The sequence below is a fragment of the Gossypium hirsutum genome, chromosome A02 (genome assembly GCF_007990345.1).
Source record: "Gossypium hirsutum isolate 1008001.06 chromosome A02, Gossypium_hirsutum_v2.1, whole genome shotgun sequence".
NCBI lineage: Eukaryota > Viridiplantae > Streptophyta > Magnoliopsida > Malvales > Malvaceae > Gossypium > Gossypium hirsutum.
The window spans coordinates 6,152,526-6,165,348 of record NC_053425.1 but is presented as its reverse complement, the minus strand read 5'-3'; the positions used below and the strand labels follow the sequence as shown (position 1 = coordinate 6,165,348).

At 31.9% G+C, this 12,823-nt stretch overlaps 1 pseudogene; it reads right to left on the bottom strand.

Annotated features, from left to right (window-relative positions):
* Positions 1 to 3,088: 3,088 nt before the first annotated feature.
* On the bottom strand, positions 3,089 to 4,874 carry LOC107936593 (ammonium transporter 1 member 1-like; annotated as a pseudogene).
* Positions 4,875 to 12,823: the final 7,949 nt, after the last annotated feature.

Below are 12,823 nucleotides of genomic sequence, written 5' to 3'. Positions count from 1 at the left end.
AAATACAAATAAAATAGCTGAATTTCAAATATACTAAAACAAAAACCTTAAAAGCATACTTGAACTTTGAAAATTTTGTTTAGAACACTAGTTAACAAATTTAAATTTATTAAATTAATTATAAAAGCTATCTTCATAATTTTCTTCAATCAAAAAGCATTCAATTGAGGGCCCTTTTTTTATTTTATTTTGAATATAGCAACCAATTTTGAATGAATACTAGATTTTAGAAAGAAAAAAAAAAGGATTTTTCAAATTTGAGTTGACTTGACTTTAACTTATAATTAATGATAAAATATATTATATTATTTAAATTTAATTATAATATATTATTATTTTTAAACAACAAAACAAATATCAAATTACATGGACTCACCTTAATTTAAGCTTAAAGCCTTAAAAAAGACGTTTTAAAATTTTCCTATTTATATTAATAAATAATTACATGTAATGATAAGATATATTATACGCTTATGAGAAAGACTTAAGTTCGTATATTAAAAATAATATTATTAAAAAAAAACAGTCACAAACATTGATGTAAGCAGTAAAACGTACATGAAATACATCAAATAAAAAAAAACACTTGTTATTATGGCTAACACATAAACTTCATTGGAGAAAGCCTTCAAATTACAGTAACATCACGTGGGAAGAAGAGTAAGGAATAGGTTGTAGGAATATTTTATACTCAAGGCGTTTGTTTTTTATTTTATTTTTGATACTTTTCGATGCGTAATAATGATTAGGAGTGATGTCAAAAAATTACATTAAAGGGTTAAAAATTAATAATACATTTTTTGAAAGAGTTAAAAAGTGAATTATTATTATTTTATTTTGTGATTTCATTAATTTTGAAAGAATTATATAATAGATTTATTATTTTTGGTGGGTCCTCACTGTATACCCCTTTTATATTCACTGTTCATAATTATGATTCCATTTTAGACCTTTTACGCTAGGAGCAAATGTCCCTAACACTTTCTCTTTTCGTCTACAATACTTAAACTCGAGACCATTAAGGAAAATCAAACTTTTCATCACTTAATCTAATATAAAAATTAGACAGACCCGACCTTAGAGTTGTCTAAAGGTGCGGTTACTCAGGACTCAAGATTAAAAAAAAGGTTTAAAATATTATTTTTTAACTTTTAAGGGATTTAAAAAAAAATTATCAACTTTTAAGGAGTTCCAAAAAAGAATTTTTTTAGTTTTTAAGGGTTCAAAATTTTTTTTACCTAATTTTAAGGGACTTGAAAGAATTTTTCTCAACTTTTAAGAAATTTAAAATCTCATTTTATTGTTTTGCCTATATTTTAAAAAATATCAAGAATGAAAATGAAACTAGAAGAAGGAAATTACTTTAATTTTTTTGAAAAATTATAAAAATAATATAGTGAAAAATTATAGTCCTACCATTCACATCATCCCAAAGTCGCTCCTTTTCTTCGTATCACCCACTCAATGAAAAATTAAAAAGTTTTTGTTGTTTTTTTTGTTTAGGTAAATTGTGAACTCTTTTATCATCCATTCAATGAAATTTCTTAGATTGAATAAAACCAAAAAAAGGGTGACCTTTGTAGATAAAAGCCACAAAAGGTTCACTATCAAGTGTTTAGTATTCTACATGAGGAATTTGAAGTGTGAATGCTATTTTATTTTTCCTTTTATTAGCTAAGCCCACTTCCATGTGACAAAAATTTTAATTAATTTTACTTTTTCTTCACTTGGGTATTTGTTTAAAATTTCTATAATATAATAAAAAATAAAAGGAATATATATTTTTTTGGGTCAACAAAAGACTTCCAACCCTTCAAAGAAAAACAAAAACCATTGATGATATTGATGTGCACCAAAACCACTTGCTTGTTTGCTTTTGCTTTAGTTGCAAGCCTGAACTTTTGACCACCAAGCCTTAAATGTAACCATTTACCATTCAATTTCTCATTAATTAATAAAAAAAAGTGATTCCCAGATTAATTTTAATTTTAAATATTAAAAAATTAATTAAATTTAAATTAGTTTTAAAAGTCAAGTTAAAACTTTTGATGTTTTAATAAATACATAGTTCGAGACAATATTATATGATATATATTAAATTTTTTTAATTAAAATAACTTGATTTTTTTATAAATATTATGTGAAAATAATGAACTAATATGTTAGTATTGCACTACTCATATCATTATATGTTTACCGTATAAGATTTTAAATATAATATAAGTTAATTTAACAAATACAACTATTATTGTTTGGGGTCAGAATTAAAATTTTGAAATTAGAAAAATATAAAAATAAAAAAACTATATAATTTATTATACATTCATGTATGACAATCTAAATCCATGTCTCATATTCATACCTTAGCTGTCGCATTAGAAAACAAAAATCTTTGACTTTATGGCCAAACTAAATTGTGTTCCAGTTCTTAGTCTCTGCCAATGTGAAACAGCAACTAGCTTCACTAAGAATTGATAAGATAATGAGTGGCCTTCAATGTATTCACTAATATATATTTTTGTATCACAATTTTATTTAAAAGTTAAATAATTTTTTTTTAGGGTTTTTGGGTTTTCTAAGATGTAAATTAAATATTTAAATTAGGAAATTAATGAAATTAATTAGCCCTAATTATGAAGGGATTGCTTAGTTTTCTCATCCATAGATTTCCAATCCAATTTTTTCCCATGTGATTAGAACAAGCAAATAAAATCTCGTTGAAAAAAGGTCCACTTGCACCAAGATTCTAGGTCAAAGTTATCACAGTTAACAAGATTCCTACCCCGCGGTGCTCATGAATAAAAATAAAAAAACTTCAAATAGAATGTTACTAGATTTATTCTTTATTTAATTGATATTGATGTTATTATTAATTTAAGTAATTATAAATTTAAATGCGTTAAAATATATTATTTTTTATTTAAAATTTAAAAGTAAATATTATATCAAATAAAATAAATATGATAAAAAATTATAATAAAATTAATATAAAATAAATCTAAAAGTATTTGTTTTATCACATGAATCCTATGAAAAAAAATTGAAATCACATTTTTTTCCACTGAGGAAAAAAAGGAGTTTTGAAAAGTAAAAACAAAAAGAAGATTGGATTCAACAAGGTTCTTCACCACCAAAGCTAACATCAATATTCTAATTAAGAACAAGTCCCATTTTTCAAGCTTACATAGAAAAATAACATGAAACTCACCCACCCACCTACCAAAAGTAAGATTAATTATCTCACACAAATCTCAAGGAATTCATATGTATATAAAAATATAATCTATCCAATATGATAAAATATTCTGAACAAGTTTGGATTTAATAAAAAAAAAATTTAGACTGAAGGAGGAGTTGGGAAGCTTTCAATTTTCCTCATTTGAATGCCATTTTTTTGGGATTCATCTTCATCATGATAAACATAAGCAAGTCCCCCATGCCTGGTTAAGTCCATGCCAGCCATTTCATCTTCGACTGAGATTCTTAAAAGCCCGAATTTGTGAAGGAAATAGAACAGGGTTCCCATTGTGGCACTCACCCACCCGACGATAACCAGAATCTGGATGATCTGCGCCGCGAACAGCTTCCCTCCGCCGCCCATGAACAGCCCGTACTTGGCTGGCCTGCCGGGGTAAACTTGTTTCACGAGCTTTTCAGACGCGAACAAACCTGTGAAAATGACACCCCAAGCTCCGCATCCACCGTGCAATTGGGCAGCCTCCAAGGGGTCGTCGTACTTGACTTTCTCGGCTAGTTTGTTGCATCCGATTAAGACTAGAGCGGCGACGCAGCCGCAGATGATAGCGGCCCATGGTTCAACCACCGAGCAGCCTGATGTGATGGCGGCGAAGCCACCAAGTAAGCCGTTGCAAACATCTGTGACGTTCCAATGGCCGGTCAACATCCTTTTACAAAAAAGAGTAGTCAACGCCGCTGTACATCCGGCTAAAGTGGTGGTCACCGCCGTTCTTCCCACCGCACTCCACTGACCATAATAGTTACCGGAAGTGTAAAAACTCGAGATTTTGTTAAACGAACCGGGGTTGAACCCATACCAACCGAACCAAAGCATGAAAGTACCAAGAACAACAAGCGTCGCACTATGACCACGCAAAGCCACCGATCTACCCGAATGATCAAACCTTCCGATTCTTGGTCCTTCAATAAACGCACCCCATAAACCGGCGACACCACCGACGATATGAACAACACCAGAGCCGGCAAAATCAATAACACCGGAGCCAAAAAGGAAATCATCTGTTCTAAAAGCACTAGCCCAACCATCAGTCGCCCAAAACCAATGCGAAACAACGGGGTAAACAAATCCGGTCAAGAAAGACGAGTAAATAAGATAAGCAACGAATTGGGTTCTTTCAGCAATGGAGCCACTGGTAATCCCAGCAGCTGCAATAGCAAAAGCCCATTGATATAGGAAATTGCTATAATCAAACGAAGAAGAAGGGATGGATTCTAAAGCAAAGTTATGGCGGCCGATGAAGCCATTGGAAGGGGACCCAAAGGCAAAGGCGAACCCAAAAGGTAATAAAAAAGACCACCGGTGGCAGCGTCGAGGACGTTGGTTAACATGATGTTCATGGTGTTTTTGGCTCGGACTGAGCCAGCACAGAGCATAGCAAAGCCGAGTTGCATGGAGAAGACGAGGTAGGCTGAGAAGAGAAGGTAAGTGTTGTCGACGGCATAAGAAGCGTCACTGAACTTGCTGCATATGTAGTCGGCGGCGCCGGTGCCGTTGACGCCGAGGAGCGGAGCTAAGTTCGCTGAACAAGTAGTCATTGGCCAAGGTTGAAAGAAGGAAGATGAGCGGAAATGAGAGAGAAAGAGAGTTATAGGCAGAGCATGGAATAGTGGTTGATGTTTATATAGAAAGACTTCGTGCAAAAGTAAGACTTTTCCGTTCACATTTTTTGTGCTTTTATATAAATAATGTATACATATGGAATATTCTTCCTTTTCCTCTTTAATTGAAAATTTTGTTTGCATTTGTGTAAATTTTGTAAAATTTATTATAATACATGACTGAATTTTCAGAATAAATTTTCATAAATATATTTCGAGATGGAATAAAAAAACTTTATTTCATGATTGGTGGAAATTTTAATAATTTAAAATAAAAATGTAATTAACATTTAATTATTTATGTTAATTAAAACTTTGTTTAATAGTATTTTAGGAAAAATTCTAGACATAGTGTCCTTAAATTGTGAAATTGCTAGCTACTTACTAATTTTGTTTATTCGTTAATTTTGATTTTGGGTTTTCATTTTAAGGTTTAATATGTAATCTGGTAATTAAGTTCGATTGATATTTTTTTTGTCTAATGTAATATTTGTTTTTAATAAAAATTTATTGATCTAGGGTAACATTGTTATTTTTTAACTTGAGTTTTAGAGTTAATTTAATAAAAATTCATAATTAATTATTAATATTCATAATTAACTTTCATCCAATTGAAAACTAAAAATATATACTTTTTAAAATATTTATATGCATTTAAATATGTTGTTTAAAATATTGTATTAACTATGTTTAAATATATATATTTTTAATTTTTTGCGTTAATTATGCTTAAATATATTATATTATATTATTACTTTACTAAATAATTCTTCATTGACTTTTTTTTTTTTGAAATTTCATTGGAAACATTGGTCCACACATATAAGAAAATTTTCATTTCATTAGAACAAAATTGGGAGTTTTATTATTACGTCGACAAATAGAGCACTAAGCAACTCACGTGTATTATATTCATTGATTAATGATGACTTGTATGAATTTATAAAGAAGTTGAGAATATTTTAAATATACTTTTAATTTTATTTTATTATCAATAATATTATATTATGTTATATTCCAGGGCTAAAGTAAAAAAATATATATTTTAAAAAGGTAAAAAAATATAATTTTATCATTATAATAATTTGCTATATGAAAAAAAAAATCAATTTTAAGACACCAAAGTCATGTACCCATCCTCCATCAATGCATAGGATGTAAATGAAAGAAAAACATAATATTAAAAAAATATCTATAAAAGATTTATTTAATAATTGAATTACAGATAAAGTGATAAGATAATTATGAATAAATTATCATCTATTTTGGTTCCATCCCTAACCATTTCTTTTTTAGTTGTTTTGTTTAAAATAAATACGTCATTATTGTTTAAATTGATTATTAAGTATTGTTTTATTAAGTTAATCCTGATATCAATTTAGTCAATCATATTACATACAAACGGTATAATTTATTAGAATTTTAAATTTAAAATAATATAAATGACCTAAATTTAAATATTATAAATAATAATATTCGTTAAAAAAGGAAATAATAATATTAGAAATGACTTGAATATGTCACTGAAAATACAAATTATATAATTAAATAAAATATGATGCGACCTGGATGCATTAGTATTTTAAATTTTAGGCTTAATGTATTTTTTAGTCCCTAAAGTTTTTTTATTTTATTTTGGTCCTTAAATTTTTTTATCTCATTTTAGTCCTTAACATTATGAGACATTTCTAGTCTATTCTTTTGGACATTAAAAACTAATGATTGGAACATCTAGGTAATCATATGTTTTTATGTGTCATACAATAATATCGAAAAATCTTTAAAAATGCGAAAATGCCAAAATTATTAAAAATACTAAAGATATTAAAAATATAAAATTACAAAAACAATATAAAATATAAAAAACATACTAATTTTTTAAAAGAGATTAGATATTTTAATATTTTAAAAAATATAAAAATTATATTGAGTAGAGCTTGAATATTGGATTATTGTCTCTTGGAAGGATACTACCTATGGTAATTGTTTTATAACTCTATCAATTTGAATTTATAATTGATAGATCCTTTTAGGTGATAAATTTGGATAATTTTTTTTTCACATTATTTAATTAGTTAAAAATAATGTTATTTCAATTAAATAATAATTTAAATAATATTTCTAATTATTTCAAAAAAAATAATTACCTCAAGACAAGTTATTTATCTCTAGACCAATATATTAAGCACTACTGTCAAGTGTTTGACCATTTGAAAGAACTTTAGTACAAAATAAAAAGAGCATGCGCATGATGATAGATGAAGGAAGCTTACTTCAAACATTAAATAGGGAGTGGATTTAAATAAACATGTTATCAATAGCACAAGCAATGTGCTAAAAATTAATGTAATTTAAAATGTTAAAAATTTGATAAAATTTTCTTCAATTTTATTAAAATATTTTTAAAATACAATTCTTATAAAAAAAATTGATTGTATTATAAAACATCCTATGCCCAACCTGTCTATCGAATTTAGGTATGAAGCGTCACAAATGGTTCGGGTTCACTTATTCTTAATTTTGCTAACTCAGCTGCTAATAAACAGTCTAAAAATAAAACTAAGTCCAAAAATAAAACTATCTAATAATGAAATAAAAAAATAATTCTTAAAACTAAGGCCTTAAGCCACTGAATGCTTAGTTTTTTAAATTTCTATCTCTAATCCGATTGTTTATTTATAAGGAAACTTTTACATCTCTTATCATGGCTAATTATCCCATTACCCAGATTCTAGGGTGCTATCAGGATACAACATAACAATTTCTTAGGCGAAGCCTCCAATGGTTACTCTTTCCTATGTGCATGACTCTAAACATCCAATGATTCCTGATCTCAACACTATCTGGCTAGGTCTCTCCTCTATGTCCTCAATCAACCCTGCAAATCCTGCAAACATCAGCCACACTATTGTAAGTTCAAATGAACTTAGTGAGTTCTTTCACTAGGTTACACATAAACAATTGAACCCTATCTCACGAGGGAAACAAATGTAAACTAATCTAAATAAAATTTAACTCTCTATTTGCTCAAGGTGAGCGTTCCTTATCAGGGTTGCGAACTCTATCCGATTCTATGAGCTACCCGGTTCCCTATAGGACCTTCCATTTGTTGAACCCTCCACTTGACTATAATCCAAATACTTCTCCATTTCAACAAGTCCTATCTATACTTTGTTTCTTTCCTTCCTTTCATACACACCGTATACAAGGTGTTCGTTGACCTTTAACCTATTTAGATGTATGCCTGTTTTCCCATACTATTCCTCTATATTAGCTTTCTTGCCTTTCCTTCCAAGGGTTCTTAGGACATACCTTCCTTAGTAGACCTTCCTAGTTGAACCAGTCCTTAGGGAACTCCCATTTTTTCTATACCATAAAAATATACATATTTATTTTGGGTAGATTTGTTAATATTAATATTACATATTTAAATTATAGAAATATTACCGAGCATTGTACTTAACATACAATTTATTTTCTTTGTGTGCAGGTTAGGTTAACTTGATATTTTCAAGCATCAACCAAAACATCCAAACTATAATCCTTGTCTCAGTTATGTTCATTTATTTCCAAATTTATTTATTTTTGGCATGTACCTAATAAGCTAAATTTTATGGTAATTAGATGATACTTTAATTTAATATTATATTTTATAGTCATATAATTATATATGTATAGATTTATATATAGGATGGATTTGTTATATGGTTGTTAAATGCATCTATATTTGAAAGATAGATTTACTTTAGTATGATTAAGGAATGTATATAATTTTAATAAATATCACATAATTTGTATAAGATAATTATGAATTGATTGTTGTTGCTTCAGCAATGAATGTGACATGCTGTAGCTCGGACCCAGAGATTGGGTTAAGTTTAGGGTGTTACAGTTTTACTCATCATACTTGGCTGCCATAGCATCTTTCATCTATGGTCTTACATCATATACCTTATACTTTGTACTGTGCTGCCATGGCGTCTTTCATCTATTGTCTTATGCCATGTACATTTTACCTTTAACCATGTTGTCATGGCGGCTTTCATCCATGGTCTTACGCTATGTACCTCAAACGAGACTGCCATAACGTTTTTCATCTATGGTATTACGTCATATATCGTCGTCATGATGTCATCCTAAAGGACTAGTCAATACTACTGTAACACCCCAAACCCGGCCTAGACGTTATGACCGGATCCGGTGCGCCACATCAATACGTTCAAAACGTTTCGTTTTACTTAGTTTGGAAAACTTAGTTGGGGTTGTAAAAGATACTTTTTAAAGTAGGTTAAGGTGAATAGAAGCTGTGCACCAAGTAGGAAACCATGAAGAAGAGGAGGTGAGTCCGTCGGACTGCTTAAGTACCAAGCTCCCTTCGGATCCAATCCTAGACATGCACACCACCATTGCCACACCTTAACGACTCGTATAATTTTGAGAAAACCGTCTGGTTATGTCTATCTTAAGAAAATGATTAAGTTTGAAAACGTTTGCTTAGCAGAAGTCTTACTTGTAATCGTGTTATTTTGAAATCCCTTAATGTTTTTGAAAACGCGTCCTAAAGCTAACCCTTTTTCCTTAGTCATCATAGTTTTCTTCATCATAGTAAAATAAAATAATAAAAGTAATTAAAACCATAAAAATAATTAAAAGACCATATTACACTTAAAACCCAAAACCATAGATGAAATTAAAAGGACGTCCAGCTTACCAGAAAGAAACCAGGTTCGTAGAAACATGTGGCCAGTCCAAATCCTCACAGCTCCAAGCCCACTATGGTTGAGGATTACCTGCGAGGATGAAAATAAGGGGTGAGTTTTGGAAAACTCAGTGTGTAATTCAACCCAACCATAGCCTAAATCAGTTCAAACCACAGAGACAGAAAAAGTTGGCCTCAGCCCAGAATAGATATCAGGATAAAGCCCGTAGGCCCAGAACAGACCAGAACAGATATATCATGCTTATGCAGAAACCCAACCATATCCAACCACATACACCCCCATACCATCCTTTCACCATGTGGGGAGACTACTCGACCCACCCAACCGCTACACGCCACAGAAATATGCAGCATGGCTGCCAGATACAGAAAATGTGACAGAGTTACCAGATACAGATATTTTGTGGCAGTGCCACCAGAACAAATAATTTGTGGCAGGGCCACCAGAACAGATAATTTGTGGCATAGCCACTAGGACGCTTCCTCCATAATATAACCCATGTCCCCATGCAACAGATATACATTCATGGCATGCATCATACAGATTTAATTCATCATGCTTTTCAGACAAAATTAACCCTAGGGGTATAAAGGTCATTTAGCATACATAGGGGTATAATGGTAATTTTGCATACATAGGGGTATTCTAGTAAATCTAACTATTTCTAAGGTTTTCATGCATATCGTAGCTATTACGTTTAGCCAAAAACACTTACCGAGCGTTCTTACCGAATTGGGCCCGTTGGCCCATTAACCCAGTTTTGGCCCATTAAGCCCAAAATATCAAAACGCACGAAATCGCGCGTACTGCAGTTTTATCACTTCCGATTACCAGTAATAATTACCCATACGTCTCACGAGCATTCGCACACTCGTAAGCGCCCAAAATACCAGTTTTTCGATATTTCGGCTTTTCGGCTTTTGCCGATCTAGCCTATGAAAGGGTGTCAGTTACACACCTGATTTGTGACGACTTGCTGACAAGATCCACGCACGAACTGCCTACAATTACGTTGCTACAATTCTTAGATTGCAAATCACAATACTAATCTCCATAATTACTTACCCATATTCGACTCTGTCCCTAAAAGCCTTTAAAACTTTACCTTCTTGCCGTAATCCAATGGCTAGATCCAAGTTTGATCGCTCCAAAGATCAAGCCTCCGATCCAACCCTTGAGAAGAAACTAATCATCAAAATAAATCATCGGTTAAAGACCCTTTATGCCCTATGCCCAAATCGATAGCCTCCCTAGATTTTAGGGACTTCGGCTTTTTCCTAACTTGAAAAATAAGACTAGATTTGGAGTGATGAGCACTTACCACTTATTCCTTCCTGCTTTCCACGTAGATCTGATGCAGATTCAACCTTTAAACGACGGTAAAACTTGAATCTAGAAGCTTTGAAGTTTCGGCTACAAGTCCCTAACTTTATAGTAGTTTCGGTTTTTCTAGGTGATATAGAAAATAATGATTTGAGGCTATAACCCTGGGTAATGTTGTCGACAGATGCTAGGGGTTTAGAGGAGAGGAATGTTGGTCAAAAAGGAAAACATATTGAGGAATATGGCTTTGGAAAAACGGCACAAGAATATAGCTTTCGGGATTTTGAGATTTGAGGTTCGGCTTTAGTCTAAGAAAATTAATGGAGGAAAGTGATGTAGAGTAGGGTGGAGATGGACAAGAGGTTTGAAAGGTTCGGCTATGGAGAAAGAGAATAAGAAAAAAGCAAAAATGGCTAAAGGGAGAAGGTGAGAAAAGCAGCAAACGGCACAACTCCCTCCCTATTGCCGAATTTATACTGGCACTTTAACCTAGCCGAATTTACCCCCTAAAGAAACCCTTGGCCGGCCACCTCTTGCTCCTCAAGAGTCCAAAATTCGGCCAACACAGCTCACCCCAATCAGCTCCTAGATTTCCTCCCTTATTTCTATCCTTATTCAATCCCCTTACCCTCTTAAACTCTTCCTGACAGACTTTTATTTCAGTTCCACTACTTCCCTTTCCTGTACATAAAAATTAATCACTTAATTTGCTGTCATTGTGACTTGAACCTGGGTCCTCCCCAAGCTTCCACACGCCACTACATCCTTGCCAGTGGCGTCACATGCCACTTTACCACTTGCTTCCTTGTGATCCATTTTTCACAAATAATTCCTAAAAGCCCAATTAATCAGAACCCCTTTCTCTTATAGAATTAAATTTAATTAAAACTACCGGGTTTTATCCTAAGCTTGGGCCTTCTATAGGCCCACCAACATGATTAATCCTACACATAACAAACAGAACATAGAATTTTAAATTTTACAACTTTTACAAAATTCTCGAAAATTGGGGCGTTACAACTACCCTCGTCGTAAATACCTTTTCATAATACAAATTTTCCGAATCCTCCTCCCATTACCTCTTTAACACCACCTAACATTGATACTCGAACACCACAATGTTTATTTCGCAAGGCCCGGAGCTTTGCTTGAGGTAATATCTAATAGGATCACTTCGCATTTCCTATCCTAACTTCATCTATCCCATTGAGGTTTTCCCACAGTTATGCAATGCATGCACATATCATTATACTTCATGTTTATGCAACAATGGCATACTCAAACAACATAAAATCATAACGTCCATAGAGTTTAGGAGCTCACTCGAAGCTTCATCATTTCAATAGCTTAGCCTTCTCGAACGCTAAATCTTCCATTCTCCTGCTAGTTAAGCATTACAACCAAAACCTATTGGTTAAACTTGCACTTTATCTTAAAAGCCTAAACTTTCATAACAAGCAGAACCTTTAAGACAATTATGAAGATTCATAACTTTATTTCTTAACTTTTACGTACATAGAAGAGCTAAGAACCTTATCAGCTTGTTGGTTTCCCTACTCTTTCAACTGAACCCTCATGAAGTCTACTCCATGCAAAACTTTTCATGGTTATTCATTCTTTGAGCTATCAAAAAAGATAAAGTACGAGAGAAAATGAAATAGATTCTGGAAGGAAATCATCCCTCGAAGCCATTTTTTAACTATTTGTAGCCCTTCCTGTGCTAATACCAACCTTAAGATAACCATCTATCACTAATAATTATGTCTCCCACTAAGGAACCGGTTGGTTCCATTCTAACCAAACCAAGTTTGGTTCTTAACCATGTCCAATTCAGTTTTCAGCTTTCCTATTTCTTCCAATAGAGGCCACCAACTTGTAGCTTCTTTCAATTTATTCCCTTAATTATTCAAAATTTCGGGTTT